Source organism: Hypanus sabinus, unplaced genomic scaffold, assembly GCF_030144855.1.
Source record: "Hypanus sabinus isolate sHypSab1 unplaced genomic scaffold, sHypSab1.hap1 scaffold_1202, whole genome shotgun sequence".
Lineage (NCBI taxonomy): Eukaryota > Metazoa > Chordata > Chondrichthyes > Myliobatiformes > Dasyatidae > Hypanus > Hypanus sabinus.
The window spans coordinates 110,526-125,000 of record NW_026779263.1 but is presented as its reverse complement, the minus strand read 5'-3'; the positions used below and the strand labels follow the sequence as shown (position 1 = coordinate 125,000).

The 14,475-nt window shown below is 41.1% G+C and overlaps 1 long non-coding RNA gene across 1 annotated transcript in view; it reads right to left on the bottom strand.

The window, feature by feature from the left end:
* LOC132386552 (uncharacterized) overlaps positions 1-12,991 on the bottom strand; it is a 16,078-nt gene extending 3,087 nt beyond the window's left edge. The window contains exons 1-4 of the long non-coding RNA XR_009509584.1: positions 12,920-12,991; positions 5,980-6,126; positions 2,494-2,598; positions 1,597-2,215 (exon numbers count right to left, since the gene is read on the bottom strand). This is a non-coding gene — a long non-coding RNA (uncharacterized LOC132386552). The remainder of the gene's footprint in view (positions 1-1,596; positions 2,216-2,493; positions 2,599-5,979; positions 6,127-12,919) is intronic.
* Between the last annotated feature and the right edge of the window lie 1,484 nt (positions 12,992-14,475).

The following is a 14,475-nucleotide window of genomic DNA, read 5'->3' as shown; positions in this document are numbered from 1 at the left end:
GAAAATAACTGTGATCAACAGTGTCTCGCCCCGACCTCTTTTCTCTCTATCCCTGTCATTTCTGAGAAATATAAAACCTGGCACTTGAATTAACAAATTCTGTCCCTGACCTATCAAAGTCTCCGGAATGAACACTGCATCATATTTTCAAATACTTATCCACGCTTTAAGCTCATCCGTTTTGATCACAACAGTCTTTGCGTTATAATAGACGTATCCCAAACCTTTGGTCTGAGCACGTCACTTCTCTATCAGTTCCCCGTCCTCCCTCTGTCTCCAAGTTTTCTCTATCTGTAAGCCAACCTCCTCTTCCATAGTCACTTCAGTTCGGTTCTCATGCCCCGACAGCTCTAGTTTAGTGATGGGACGGTGTGGAGAGTGATACACCACATGTCAGACCCCGGATTGGTGTGATGGGACGGTGTGGAGAGTGATACACCTCATGTCAGACCCCGGATTGGTGTGATGGGATAGAGTGGAGGGAGCTTCTCCCTGCGTCTGACGCCGGGAGTGTATGAAGATTCGGTGTTAAGGGAGCTCCACTCTGTGTCTGACCCCGGGAGTGTGTGAGAAGACGGTGTCGGAGGAGATTCACTCTGTGTCTGAGCTCGGGAGTGTGTGATCGGAGGGTGTAGAGGGAGATTCACTCTGTGTCTGACCCCGGGAGTGTGTGACGGGACGGTGTGGATGGAGATTCACTCGGTGTCTGACCCCGGGAGTGTGTGATGGGACGGTGTGGAGGGAGATTCACTCTGTGTCTGACCACGGAATGTGTGATGGGACGGTGTGCAGGGAGATTCACTCGGTGTCTGACCCCGGGAGTGTGTGATGGGACGGTGTGGAGGGAGATTCACTCTGTGTCTGACCCCGGGAGAGTGAGTGATGGGACGGTATGGAGGGAGATTCACTCTGTGTCTGACCCCGGGAGAGTGTGTGACGGGACGGTGTGGAGGGAGATTCACTCTGTGTCTGATCCCGGGAGTGTGGGATGGGACGGTGTGGAGGGAGATTCACTCGGTGTCTGACCCCGGGAGTGTGTGATGGGACGGTGTGGAGGGAGATTCACTCTGTGTCTGACCCCGGGAGAGTGTGTGATGGGTCTGTGTGGAGGGAGATTCACTCTGTGTCTGACCCCGGGAGAGTGTGGGATGGGACGGTGTGGAGGGAGATTCACTCTGTGTCTGACCCCGGGAGTGTGTGATAGGACGGTGTGGATGGAGATTCACTCTGTGTCTGACCCCGGGAGTGTGTGATGGGACGGTGTGGAGGGAGATTCACTCTGTGTCTGACCCCGGGAGTGTGGGATGGGACGGTGTGGAGGGAGATTCACTCTGTGTCTGACCCCGGGAGCGTGTGTGACAGGACGGTGTGCAGGGAGATTCACTCTGTGTCTGACCCCGGGAGAGTGTGGGATGGGACGGTGTGGAGGGAGATTCACTCTGTGTCTGACCCCGGGAGTGTGGGATGGGACGGTGTGGAGGGAGATTCACTCTGTGTCTGACCCCGGGAGCGTGTGTGACAGGACGGTGTGGAGGGAGATTCACTTTGTCAGGCTTCGGACAGGGTAGATTCATCCACACATGATCTGGCACAAACCTCTTCCTCGATTGAGCTCATTTCCAGCAGCTTTGAAACATTGTTTGAACATTCTTTCTTCGCCTCATCGTGATGTTTTGCCACCGTTGATATGAGATAATATGAGCGCCTTTCCTGTTGATCCATCCCTGGCAACAAGTTTGTTCTGTAATTGGGGAGCAAGGAACAGTGAGTGACCGTTTGAGTATTGTTTGCAAAGAAATTCTAAACCTTCAGAGAGACATCATGTCATTACTGATATAGATTGTCTCGGGTACATTCACTGAATGGAGATTACCCTGCAACCATCCATTTTTCGCAGAATCGTTCACTGCAGATATCGGTCCAGAAGACACACACCCCTTAGTTCAGCAAAGGTTATTTCAACTCAGCCAGCAGGATGCGGGTACAGGAGCATCGCAATTCACAGCATCGGGTTCAGGACCGGATACTAACCCTCATCCATCAGGAAGGAGGAAGAGAAGCCTCAGGACTCACACCACCAGGTACAGGGACAGTTATTATCCATCAAACATCAGGAAAGAGGTACAGGAACCTCAGCACACACACCACCAGTTTCTGGAACAGTTGTTACCCCTCAACATTCGGGTAGAAGGTACAGGAAACACATCGCGCTTTCCTATAGATACAAGAACAGTTAATAACAAGCAAACATCAGGAAGAAGTTTCGGGAACATCAGGGCATTCACCACCAGGTTGTGTAAGAGTTATTTCCCCTCAACCAAAAGGAAGTGGTTCCAGGAGTTTCAGAATCCACACGACCAGGTTTAGGTACAGCTTCTATCCCTCAACCTTCTGGAAAGAGGTACAGGCCCCTCAGGAACCACGCCACCAGGTTCAGCAACAGTTATTACCACACAAACATCAGGAATGAGGTACAGGAGCTTCAGTACTCACATCACCAGGTTCAGGAACGGTTATTACCACTCAAACATCAGGAATGAGGTACAGGAGCTTCAGTACTCACACCACCAGGTTCAGGAACGGTTATTACCCCTCAACCTACAGGAAAAAGGTACAGGAGCCTTATGACTCATACCACTAGTTTCTGGAATGGTCATGTGGTTTGTCATATACTTTAATGATCTGGATGATGGGATGGTAAATTTGATTAGTAATTATACAGAAGATACTATGTAGGTGGCATTATGGATAATGAAGTAGGTTTTCAAAGCTTGCAGAGAGATTAAGGTCAGTTAGAAGAGTGTGCTGAAAGAAGGCAGAAGCAGTTTAATGCTGATAAGTGTGAGCTGCTACATTTTGGTAGGAAAAATTCAAATAGGACATACATGTTAAATGGTAGGGCATTCAGGAAAGCAGTAAAACAGAGTGATCTAGGAATAATGGTGCATAGTTCCCTGAAGTTGGAACAGTACTGGTCACCGAATTATCGGAAAGATGTCAACAAAGTACAAAGAGTACAGAGGAGATTTACTAGAATGTTAGTTGGGTTTCAGCATCTAAGTTACAGAGAAAGGTTGAACAGGTTAGGACTTTATTATTTGGAGTGTAGAAGGTTGAGGAGAGACTTGATGGAGATATTTATAATTCTGTGGGTTATAGATGATGTCGTGGATAGGCGCTTTTTTCCAGTGAGAGTAGGGAAGATCCAAACAAGAGTTCATGAGTTCAGCGTTAGGGGGGAAATGTTTAGGGGTAACACGAGGGGGATCTTCTTTACTCAAAGAGTAGCAGCCGTGTGGAACGAGCTTCCAGTCGAAGTGGTAGAGGCAGGTTCCGTATTGTCATTGAAAGTAAAGTTGTATCGGTATATAGACAGGAAAGGAATGGAGGGTTATGGGCTGCATGCAGGTCGGTGGGACGAGGTAAAAGTAAGCGTTCGGCACGGAATAGAAGGGCCGAGATGGTTTGTATTCCTGCTGTGATTGTTATATGGTTATGTAGTTATATGGCCGCAAGAAACTGCAGATCACAGATCATGTATTTGTATCAACTTGATCATGTATAAAGATAGATCGGGTCTTCGGGTTGAATTTCAAAACTGGAAAAAAAGGCCATATTTGAAGAAATAAGAATGTAAGTCATTGGATTGGGACAAGCTAATCTCTGGCAAGAATGTGATTGGTAAGTGGGTGGCCTTCAAATGAGAAACTTTCAGTTTGTTTGTTTCTGTCAGGAATAAAGACAAAGTGAATACGAATAAAGAAGCCTAGTTCTCACGGGATATTGGAGCTCTGATAAAGAAGAAGTGAGAGATATAAGGCATGTATAGGATGAGCAAATAAGGTGCTTGACGAGTACAAAAAAACAAAACAATCTTTAAGAAAGAAATCAGGAGGGCTAAAAGACACGAGGTTGCTTTGGCAGACAAGCTGAAAGAAAATCCAAAGAAGTTCTGCAGGTATATTAAGAGCAAAAGGATAGTAAGAGATAAAAATCGGTCCTCTAAAAGATCATAGTGGTCGGCTACGTATGGAACCAAAATAAATGGGGGAGAGTTTAAATGTTATTTTTATCTGTCTGTCTTTAATAAGGAAACTGACATGGAATCAATGCACATAAGGGAAAGAAGTAGTGATGTTATGGATCCTACACAGAATGAAGAGGTGAAGGTCCTTGCTATCTTGAGTCAAATCAGAGTAGATAAATGCGCAGGACCTGACAAGGTATTCCCTCGGACCTTGAAGGAGACCGGTGTTGAAATTGCAGGGGCACTGGCAGACATATTTAAAATGTCGGTATCCACGGGTGAGGTGCCGGAAAATTGGAGGAGAGCTTCTGTTGTTACATTGTTTAAAAAGGCTCTAAAAGTAATCCGGAAAATTATAGGCCGGCAGGACTGACGTCTGCAGCAGGTAAATTATAGAAAGGAGTACTAATAAGTAGGATCTACAAGTATTCGGATAGACAGATAATTATTAGGCAGAGTCAGCGTGGCTTTGTTTGTGGTAAAGCATGTTTAACAAATCTATTCGTGTTTTTCGAGGAGGAGAGTGCATGAAGGGAAGGCAGTGGATATTATCTACATTGACTTCAGTAAAGCCTTTGACAATGCCCTGCATGGGAGATAAGTTACGAAGATTCAGTCGCTAGGTATACATGACGAGGTGGTAAATTGCATTAGATACTGTCTCAGTGGGAGAAGCCAGAGAGTGGTAGTGGACGGTTGCTTCTCTCAGTGGAGGCCTGGGACTAGTGATGTGCCATAGGGATCAGTGCTGGGTCCATTGTTGTTTGTCATCTGTATCAATGATCTGGATGATAATGTGGTAAATTGGATCAGCAAATTTCCTCAGGATGCAGAGGTTGGAGATACGGTGGACAGTGGGGTAAGTTTCCAAAGCTTGCAGAAGGATTTCGACCAAATGGGAAAATTGTAGGTGAGCCTAATACAGAAAAGTGTGAGGTATTGCACATTGGAAGGACAAACCAAGGTAGAACATGCAGGGTGAATCGTAGGGCTCTGAGGAGTGCAGTCGAACAGAGGGATCTGGGAATACAGACAAAACATTCCGTAAAAGTTGCTTCACATGTAGAGTTTTGGTACATTGGCATACACAAATCAAAGTATTGAGTATAAGAGTTGGAATGGTATGCGGAGGATGTATAAGGGTCTGGCGAGGCTGAATTTGGAGTATTGAATACAGCTTTGGTCACCAACTTACTGGAAACAGATTACTAAGGTTGAAAGAGCGCAAAGAAGGTTTACAAGGAGGTTGCCGGGGCTTGAGAAGCTGAGTTACAGAGAAAGGTTAAATAGGTTACGACTTTATTCCCTGGAGGGTGGAAGAATGAGGGGATATTTGATAGAGGTATATAAAGTTATGATAGTATCGGCAGAGTGAATGCGAGCAGGCTATTTACACTGAGGCTATGGGAGGGCAAAAAAAATCAGAGGACATGGGTTAAGGGTGAAGGGGGAAAAGTTTAAAGGGAACTGGGTGGGGGGGGGGGCTTCTTCTCACCGAGAGCGGTGGAAGTATGGAATGAGCTGCCAGATGAAGTGGAAAATGCGTGATCACTTTGAATATTTAAGAAAAACTTGGACAGGTACATGGATGTGAGTGGCATGCAGGGATAAGGTCCAGGTGCAGGTCAGTGGGACTAGGCAGAAAATCGTTTCGGCAGAGACAGGAAGGTCCTAAAGGCCTGTATCTCTGCTGTTATGTCCTTTGGTTCTATGGTTCTAACAGACCGCGATATCTCTAAAGATCTGTTCCTTCTAATCCAGCAGACTGTTCACTGGTCTACAATGTAACTCCAAAAAATGGCGATACATTTCTTAATCCTCACTTCCTCACTTCCATTGATGAAGGAATAGCAGTAGATGTAGTGTATATGGATTTCAGCAAGTCATTTGTTAAAGTACCGCATTCAAGGCTTATTGAGAAAGTAAGGAGGATGGGATCCAAGGGGACTTACTTTGTGGATCCAGAACTGGCTTGCCAATAGAAGTGGTTTTCCATCGTGGCTGTAGACGGGTCATATTCTGCATGGAGGTCGGAAATCAGTGTTGTGCCTCAGGGATCTGTTCTGGGATCTTCACTCTTCCTGATATTTATAAATGACCTGGGTGAGGAAATGAAGGGATGGGTTATTAAGATTGCTGATGACACAACGTTTGGAGGTGTTGTGGATAGAGTGGCGGGCTGTCAGAAGTTACAGCGGGACATTGACAGAAAGCAACCCTGGGCTGAAAACCAGCAGATGGAGTTCAACCCAGGTAAGAGTGAAGTGGTTCATTTTGGTAGGTCAAATATTATGGCAGAATATAATATTAGTGGCAAGACTCTTGGCCGTGTGGAGGATCAGAGGGATTTTATGGTCTGAGTCCGCAGGATGCTCAAAGCAGCTGCGAGTTTGACTCTGTGGTTAAGTGGGCATACGATGTATTGGCCTTCATAAACCGTGGAATTGAATTTAAGAGCAAAGAGGTAATTTTGTAGCCTCATGGGACCTTGGTCAGACTCCACTTGGAGGACTGTGCTCAGTTCTGGTCGCCTCACTGTAGGAAGTATATCGGTAGTTGCCTAGACTGGGGATAATTTCTTATGAAAACAGATTGAGGGAACTCAATCTGTTTCTCCTTGAAGCGACGGATGATGAAAGGTAACCTGACAGAGGTGTATAAGATGATGAGAGACAATGGGGAACGATTTTGAGAGAGGGACAGGGTGAAAGAGGAAGTGAGAGAGGCTAGAGGGAGTAGAGAGAAGGGCAGGGGAAACAATGGAAAGGAATGAAGAGAGAAAGGTTAGAAAAGTGAGAGAGAGTTTTAAGTTTTATATTGTGCCCCCTCCGCACCGTCTGTCACACTGTCCTTCCTCCTCACAACCCCGAAAGATACGTCACAGACAGGAGAGTCCCAGTGGAATGCCATAGACACCGATCACATCACGAGAGTAGAACAGGGTAAACCAATCACAGAATGTTGAAAGTGCAGTTCAGGCAGTCCATAAGGGGCAAGGGCGACGGCGAGTTAAACTTTGAGGTCAAGAATACATCTTATGGGAATAGTGGACTGTTCGAATGTCTGACAACAGCGGGGTAGAACCTGTCTTTGAGCCTGGTGAAATGTGCTTTCGCATCTTCCTGCGATAGGAGCTGATGGGGTGTAACAGAATTATCCAGGCTGGCTGTCTGCTTTAGCGGAAAGTGCAGAACGAGTCCGTGGAGGTGAGGCTGATACCCCGGATATGCTGAGATTTATTCACGACCCTCTGCACTTCCCTCAGGTCACAGAGAGAGTAGGATCCCTCAAAGCCGAGCTGGATCGGGGGACGTCATTTGATGACGCAGTGTCAAAACGTGGGAATCCAGCACTCCCGTAAAAAATCAGTAAATTAATGTTTAAGTGAAGAAAGGTTAGTGAATACTTTTTAAAAGTTAGTTATAAACTTCTCCGGATAGTTTAAAGCTATGTCTCAAAAACAGAAGACGAAGAAAACTATTACCTTGAAGACAAAGCAAGTTGGAACAGAATCAAGGCCCGCCGCTACAAAAGAACAGCGTGCTCAAGTACATTTTACCTCCGGCGATACAGAACAGGAAACTGCGGCAATATCAACCATTTCCAAAGAAAAAGACCAACAAGCATTGCGTAAACGTGAAAGAAGCAGCATGAGCAAACACGAGCAAGTTGAACTACAAATCCCAGATACAATTGAAACCGGAAATGAAAGTTAATCTGCGTTAGATTCAGAATCTCTGGATAAATCAGACGAAGTTGGAGGTAAATGTTTTTATGGAAATATAGAAAAATCTTTGATGCAAATAATGCGTAAATTAGGAAAATTAAACGTATTAAAATAAATAAAAATGAAACATATGAAGATTATGTTTGACAAAATTATAAAAAGACAGGACAAAATGGATAAGAGAATTACAGACTTGAAAGTAACAACGGAAGACATTGTTGAAAGAAGGAACAAAATGGAAGATAATATTTCTCCCTGGACATCAGAAAAAAAACAGTTATTGGAAAAAGTGGATATGCTTGAAAAATATAGCAGACGAAACAATATTAAGATTGTTGGACTTAAAGAAAGTATAGAAGAAGAACATCTAATAATTTTTTTTTTTCAAAAATGGATTACGGAAAACTTGGAAATGGAAGAAGGATCTCAGTTAATTGAAATTGAAAGGGCTCATCGAGCCTTAAAATCAAAACTTCAAGTTGATCAAAGTCCACGATCAATTTTGAGAAAATGCTTAAGATACCAAGAAAAAAAAAAGATCCTGAAGGCGGCTGCCTAATGTGCCAGAAAGAGAAACGGGTCATTGACCCCAAAAGGGAAAGCAGTTCTTTTCTATCCTGATATAAGTTATAGCCTTTTGAAGAGAAAGAAGGAATTTAACCCAGCGGAAAATGTTTTATGGGAAAAGGGTTACAAATTCATGATGCGTCATTCGGCAACACTGATAACTTTTTAGAGGATGGAAAATAAAGATTTTTTACCGATTATCAAGACGCGGAAGAGTTCGCACAAAAACTCCCATATATTCGCTAACTACACTCAAAGGTTTCAAAGCGAAACCGATTAAAGATGATACCGGAAAAGTGAATGGTATTGATGGATATTTAACGACAGAATAATATTTAAATTTATTTAAATTATAAGATACAGGGGAGAAAGGTAAAACATTAGAGAAATATCAATTGAGAGTAGTGTTATTATTTTATTCTTCATGTATATACTTTTCTATGTTGCGGAGGAGCTGGGGGAGCTTCGGATCGATTGCTACGGGATTCTCGTGGTAATCATGGCGATTGCCATGACCCGTACAACAGAGGGGGGTAAGGCTGTGTTTTTTTATCCACAAAATTAGAAGTGGGGGGTATATTGTTTTTTTTTAAATAATCTATTTATCTTCTATCTTTCTTTCTTTGCCTGGATGATCGGTGGGGACACACATAGAAACAAGGTGAATTTTAAAAATACTCCCGAAGGTACCACGGAAGTTGAAAGATTAGGTATTATTATAGATTGGAGTAACCCAATTAACAACAATGACTAATTTACTGAATTTTTAAAGTTTTAATGCTAATGTGCTTATTGCACCAGTGAAAAGAAAAATAGTTTTAACATATATTAGGAAAATGAAAATAGATATAGCTTTTTTTTTACAAGAAACACACCCAGAGATAGAACATCAGAAATTAAAAAAAGATCGGGTTGGAAATGTTATTGCGGCTTCTTTTATCTCAAAGGCGAGAGGAGTTGCAATTTTGGTTAATAAAACTTTACCAATTAAAATACAAAAATGTATTAGTTGTTTCGGTGGGCAGATATGTAATTATACATTGTCAATTTTTTCCAGAACTATGTACTCATGAATATTAATGCACCGAATGAAAATGATGTAAAATTTATACAAGAGTTATTTTTGAATTTGGCTGACGCACATGACAAAATATTATTCGGTGGAGATTTTAACTTTCGTATAGATCCAGTTTTAGATAGATCAACAAAGGTTGTTACAAAATCAAAAGTAGCAAAATTAACTTTATCGTTGATGAAAGATTTAAATTTAATTGATATATGGAGAAGAATTAACCCAAAAGTAAGAGATTATTCATTTTATTCAAATAGACATAAAACGTATTCAAGGATAGATTTTTTCCTATTAACAACGAATATTCAAGACTGAGTGAAAAATATGCAATATAAAGCGAGAATATTATCAGATCATTCTCCTTTGATGTTGACAATAATAATAATAGATAAAAAGGAATCGATTTATAGATGGAGATTTAATTTAATATTATTAAAAAATCAAGATTTCTGATTTAATGAAAAAGCAGATTCAGTTCTTTTAGATACAAATTCACAATCAGTTGATTATAAATTCATATTGTGGGAAGCAATGAAGGCATATTTAAGCCAGACAGTAAGTTACGCTTCTAAAATTAAGAAGGAATATTTGACAGAAATTGAACAATTGGAAAAACAGATTACAAAATTAGAAAAAGAATCTCAAAGATATATGACAGAAGAACAACGAAGACAACTTATTAACAAGAAGTTACATTATAATACACTTCAGACACATCGAACAGAAAAAAAACAATTATGAGAACTAAACAGAGATATTATGAACTAGTTGAAAGATCACATAAGGTTCTTGCTTGGCAGTTAAAAACAGAGCAGACTTCTAAAACGATAAATGCAATTAGAACAACAGTAAATAAAATTGCTTACAAACCTTTAGAATTTAATGAAACTTTTATGAATTTTTATTCCGATCTGTATCAATCAGAATCACAAAATGATAATGTCAAGATAGAAAGATCTTTATCACAAATATCTCTTCCAAAATTGACCTCGGAAGAACAGAAGGGATTAGATATGCCTTTTACATTAAAAGAGGTCGAAGAAGCTCTGGGATCACTTCAAAGTAATAATTCCCCAGGAGAAGATGGTTTTCCGCCTGAATTTTAAAAAAAAAAGATTTACTGATTCCTCCTTTTATGGAGTTAATATAGCGAGCGGAAAGAACACATAAACTTCCAGAATCTTCTTCGACAGCTATCTTAATAGTATTGCCACAAAAAGATAGAGATCTTTTAAAGTCCACATCTTATAGACCTATTTCTTTGTTAAACACTGACTATAAAATAACAGCAGAAAATTTATCTGGACGATTATCGAAATACTTACCAAAATTAATACATATGGATCAAACAGGATTTATGAAAAACAGACAATCGGCAGATAATGTAACTAGTTTACTTAGTATGATTCATTTGGCACAAAAGAGGGAGTAAATGAGTGTGCAGTTGCGTTAGATTCTGGAAAAGCATTTGATAGATTGGAATGGGATTTTTTTAATTTAAGGTATTGGAAAAATATGGATTAGGAGCACCCTTTATAAAATGGATTAAAACCTTAAGTAATAATCCCAAAGCTAAAGTAGTGACAAATATTCAAATTTCAACACCATTTCAGTTAAAAATGTCAGCTAGGCAAGGTTGTCCATTATGACCTGCTTTATTTGTGTTGGAGATAGAACCATTAGCTGAATTAATTAATATGGACCCAGATATTAAGGGTTTCAGAGTTAACCAGGAGGAATACAAAATTAAATTATTTGCTGACGATGTTCTGCTTTATTTAACAAACCCATTCAACTCGCTGCGTAAATTATCTTCTAGATTGGAAGAATATGGGAAAATATCAGGCTACAAAATAAATTAGGATAAAAGTGAAATTCTACGACTTACTAAAGGATATTATAGTCAATGTCGATTATTAACTCAATTTAGATGACAATATGTGGTATAACTTATTTAGGTATAAGGGTTGATAATGATATAAAGAATTTATATGAATTAAATTATTTACCATTATTGAAAAAAATCAAGAAGATCTTGATAAATGCATGATATTACCAATAAAATTAGTAGGTAGAGTAAATTCAGTAAAATGAATATATTCCCTAGATTACAATACTTATTCCAAACACTACCAATACAACTACCCCATAAGTTTTTTCAAGAGTTGAATAAATGTGTGAGGAAGTTCCTTTGGAAAGGTAGGATGTCAAGAATATCGTTGGAAAACTTGACATGGAAATTTATCTAAGAGGATTACAACTTCCAAACTTTAAGGATTATTATAAAGCAAATCAACTTAGATTTATTGCATCTTTTTTTGATAAAGATAAACCGGCATGGATTAGAATAGAACTGGATAAAATAGGAGAAAATACACCAGAAGATTTTATATATAAATGGGAATCTAAATGGTTACGGGAAAAGAAAGAATACCCTATATTAAAACATTTCATTGATCTATGGAATAAATTAAATGTGATGATGAGATAAGGAAATCTTTATCAGCAAATAGACCTTTAATTCAAAATAAACTGATTCCTTTTACAATGGATAATCAACTTTTATACAACTGGTTTCATATAGAGATTAGATATATAAGAGATTGTTTTGAAGGAGGTATATTAATATCATTTGATTAATTATAGAATACATTCAAAATATCAACCAACACATTGTTTTTGTTATTTCCAATTACGGGCTAATTTAAGAGTAACAATGGGTCAAACAATGTTATTGCCGAAATCTAATGAAATAAAAACATTAATTTAAAAAGGCAAAAAATAAAAAAAAATATTTCTTGTATGTATAGTTTGATTCAAAAACAAGGGATTCATAAGTCAAGACAAAAATGGGAATCTGACTTGAATATTAAAATTGAAGAAACAAATTGGTCAAGACTATGTCTTGATAGTATGACAAATACAACAAAGGTCCTGTTAAGATTGGTGCAATATAATTTTTTACATCAATTGTATATTATGCCACAAAAAATAAATAAATTAAACACAAATTTATCTGATCAATTTTTCCGATGTAATCAAGAAATTGGTACATTTTTGACATTCTACTTGATCTTGTTCTAAAATTCAAAATTTTTGGACAAATTTAAGAGTTTTACTGGAACTAATTATTGGAACAAATTTCCACATAACTCAACATTATTTTTAGAGTTAGGGTTCCTCACTGCCTTTTACCACTCTCTTCCCTCCTTGCCAGTCTTCCCAAGGTGTTTCCTGCTCACCGACCATGCCACAGCAATCCCTGCTCTCGCAACCCCCACCTCACCACACAACACTCCCTCCTCAGTGTCCCCAGATTAAACCCGCCTCACGGTACTCCCACCACACAAGAAATCTCATGGCGTTCTCTGCACCGACTGCTCGATTCTCATCCAGTCTCGCACGAGTTGCCTCTGACATTGTCTAACAGGGAATAATTAGGGTTAACGGTGTGCTTCCGATGAGATTTTTTGACAGGAAGAGACACATCAGCTGAACAGAGTCAAACCAACAAAGTGAAACTGACCTCCACTCGTCCGGAACGGGGAACAGAGATGGTCTTGAAATTAAATTTCACATACGATACATCAGGGTCTTCTGTTGACATAACAGTGAGAGTCAGAAACAGGGTGAGGCTTCCCCCACACCATCCCATTCACATACTCCCGGGGTCACACACAGAGTGAATCTCCCTCCACACCGTCCCATCACACAATCCCAGGGTCAGACACAGAATGAATCTCCATCCACACTGTCCAATCACACACTCCCGGGGTCAGAGACAGAGTGAATCTCTCTCCACAACCCCGCATCGCACACTCCCGAGATTAGAAATAGATTGAAATTCCCTCCCTCTGTCCCTGCCCCAATTACCCCTCAATGGAGACGGTGAGTTGGGATTTACGAGCTGGATATTAGTGTATGTCTCACTGTTGTCTATCCTGCCGAGGATCCTCTGATTCTCTGAGCTCAACGAGGGGAAGTAACCGTTGTCAGAGAAAGCCCCTGTCGACCAGTAGATCCGAGTGACACAAACACCGGATGAGCAGCTGATAAAGAGAGGAGCCGAGAGCCGGGGGAGGTGGTGCTGGAGGAGAGAGAGATTGAGGGTGTGAGAGGAGGGTGGTCTGGAGGGATGGGAGTGGCACGGGGAAGTAGTGAGAGTGGGGAGCAACAGAGGGAGGGAGAGTGAGGGGAAAGTTAGGGTTTGGAGGAGAGAGAATCCGTGAGTGACGAGTCAGAAAGGGGTATCACTGGAACAAGTGGAGGGAAAGAAGTGGAAGACAATGTAGAGAGCGGGGTAGGAATGGAGATGGTTGATTTCTGGAGGGTATCAATTTTGCTTCACTCTCGAGCTCTCTCTTTTTTTCTTCTATTCCCCCTCTCGGGCGGATAAATTGCATTTACTGTCCGAGAGGTTTAGAACCAGCAGCTCAACCCCTCCCGCAACATCCTGTTTATTCAGGACCTCTGTGCATATATTTAGATATTGAAGTTTACAGGAAACCAACACACGCTGAGCCGTGTTTGTGGTTTTACTCTCTTCACCCATTGGAACAGAAGCTGGGCGTTTTCAGTATTTCAGAGAAGTATTGAAAGCGTGCTGCTACACTGAATTGGCCGGCATACAGGCAGCAAAAAATAAAAATAGCAGTGACGTCAGCCCCGCAGACGGAGTTCCGGAGCTCACTCAAAAACCCTCCATCGCCTTCTGCCTATCATTTTCTCTCTCTGCGTCCCCAACTTTCCCCTCACCTTCTCCCTATTTCTAACCCATGAATGCTTAAGCGATCTTGAAGTAAAGGAGCCATTAGGAGGTAGTGACCATAATATGATGTTTTTATCTGCAATTTGAGCAGGAGAAGGGCAGCTCGGAAGAGTCAGTGTTGCAGTTGAACAAAGGAGACTATGGATCCCTGAGGGAGGAGCTGGCCATAGTTAAAGGGACGGATATCCTAGCAGAAAAGACAGTGGAACAGTAATGGTGGGTATTCTTGGGAAGAATGCACAAGGTGCAAAATCAGTTCATCACCCGGAGAAGGAAGGATTCAAAGGGTGGAAGGGGCCACAGTGGTTGACAAA